The following is a 2500-nucleotide window of genomic DNA, read 5'->3' on the forward strand; positions in this document are numbered from 1 at the left end:
GCTGCGCGCGTTGCAACGTTGGCTGGGGGCGTTGCAGCGGAGGCAGGTCGCGTTGCGACGTTGGCTGGGGGCGTTGCAACGGATGCTGGGGACGTTGCAACGGAGGCAGGGCGCGTCGCAACGTTGGCTGGGGGCGTTGCAACGGAGGCAGGGTGCGTTGCAACGTTGGCCGGTGACGTTGCAACGGAGGCAGGTCGCTTTGCAACGGATGCTGGGATCGTTGCAACGGAAGCTGGGGGCATTGCAACGTTGGCTGGGGGCGTTGCAACGGATGCCGAGCGCGTTGCAACGTTGGCTGGTGACGTTGCAAAGGAGGCAGGGCGCGTTGCAACGGATGCTGGTGACGTTGCAACGGAGGCAGGGCGCGTTGCAACGTTGGCTGGGGGCGTTGCAACGGAGGCAGGTCGCGTTGCCACGGTTGCTGGTGACGTTGCAACGGAGGCAGGGCGCGTTGCAACGGATGCTGGTGACGTTGCAACGGATGCTGGTGACGTTGCAACGGAGGCAGGGCGCGTTGCAACGTTGGCTGGGAGCGTTGCAACGGATGCTGGTGACGTTGCAACGGAGGCAGGGCGCGTTGCAACGTTGGCTGGGGGCGTCGCAACGGAGGCAGGTCGCGTTGCCACGGTTGCTGGTGACGTTGCAACGGAGGCAGGGCGCGTTGCAACGTTGGCTGGGGGCGTTGCAACGTTGGCTGGGGGCAGTGCAACGGATGCTGGGGTCGGTGCAACGTTGGCCGTGCGCGTTGCAACAGAGGCAGGGCGCGTTGCAACGGATGCTGGTGACGTTGCAACGGAGGCAGGGCGCGTTGCAACGTTGGCTGGGAGCGTTGCAACGGAGGCAGGGCGCGTTGCAACGTTGGCTGGGGGCGTTGCAACGGATGCTGGGGACGGTGCAACGTTGGCTGGGCGCGTTGCAACGGAGGCAGGGTGCGTTGCAACGGATGCTGGGTTAGGTGCATCGTTGGCTGGTTTCGTTGCAACGGAGGCACCCGCCGTTGCAACGATGGCTCGGAGCGTTGCAACGGAGGAGCCAAATTTTCATATCTCATAATTGGCTCGTGCATTTTTTCTAAAATTTTGAGGGAACCTTGGTAATATTATGTGAAGGCTGCACAAAAAAATCCAGGTCAAAAATCGCACGTTTGCTCCGTTTTTCATTTTTTTTGAATTTCCGGCTTTCCGGGCGGTAAAAAAATCGGCAAAAAAAATCGGCACGGTGTAAATTCACCAAATTTGGGGGATGGAAAGATCTTATTTTTCTAGAGGTTGTTGCAAAAAACGGCGTCAAAATTCGACCTCTAGAGCACTTTCCTTGAGTATGTCTCCTCACGGAAAAGGACGTCTACCCGTGGCACTTTGGTAATGGCTCGGCAGCCTATTATAGGGGGGAGGGGTGTCGTGATGCTGAAACTCGAGTTGCCCAAAGGCTTGCTGGGCGCAATGCCAGCAAGATGCACGTTGCCTTGCCATCCCCTAGGCACACTAGCAAGCACGTTGTGGTTGTGGTGTGCCGCCGGGCTCCCCCGCCCCCCACGGAGGCACCCGCCGTTGCAACGATGGCTCGGAGCGTTGCAACGGAGGAGCCAAATTTTCATATCTCAGAATTGGCTCGTGCATTTTTCGTGAAATTTTGAGGGAACCTTGGTAATATTATGTGAAGGCTGCACAAAAAAGTCCAGGTCAAAAATCGCAGGTTTGCTCCGTTTTTCATTTTTTTTGAATTTCCGGCATTCCGGGCGGTAAAAAAATCGTCAAAAAAAATCGGCACGGTGTAAATTCACCAAATTTGGAGGATGGAAAGATCTTATTTTTCTAGAGGTTGTTGCAAAAAACGGCGTCAAAATTCGACCTCTAGAGCACTTTCCTTGAGTATGTCTCCTCACGGAAAATGACGTCTACCCGTGGCACTTTGGTAATGGCTCGGCAGCCTATTATAGGGGGGAGGGGTGTCGTGATGCTGAAACTCGAGTTGCCCAAAGGCTTGCTGGGCGCAATGCCAGCAAGATGCACGTTGCCTTGCCATCCCCTAGGCACACTAGCAAGCACGTTGTGGTTGTGGTGTGCCGCCGGGCTCCCCCGCCCCCCACGGAGGCACCCGCCGTTGCAACGATGGCTCGGAGCGTTGCAACGGAGGAGCCAAATTTTCATATCTCAGAATTGGCTCGTGCATTTTTCGTGAAATTTTGAGGGAACCTTGGTAATATTATGTGAAGGCTGCACAAAAAAATCCAGGTCAAAAATCGCAGGTTTGCTCCGTTTTTCATTTTTTTTGAATTTCCGGCATTCCGGGCGGTAAAAAAATCGTCAAAAAAAATCGGCACGGTGTAAATTCACCAAATTTGGAGGATGGAAAGATCTTATTTTTCTAGAGGTTGTTGCAAAAAACGGCGTCAAAATTCGACCTCTAGAGCACTTTCCTTGAGTATGTCTCCTCACGGAAAAGGACGTCTACCCGTGGCACTTTGGTAATGGCTCGGCAGCCTATTATAGGGGGGAGG

This window comes from Arachis ipaensis, chromosome B7, assembly GCF_059453495.1.
Source record: "Arachis ipaensis isolate K30076 ecotype BB chromosome B7, ASM5945349v1, whole genome shotgun sequence".
NCBI lineage: Eukaryota > Viridiplantae > Streptophyta > Magnoliopsida > Fabales > Fabaceae > Arachis > Arachis ipaensis.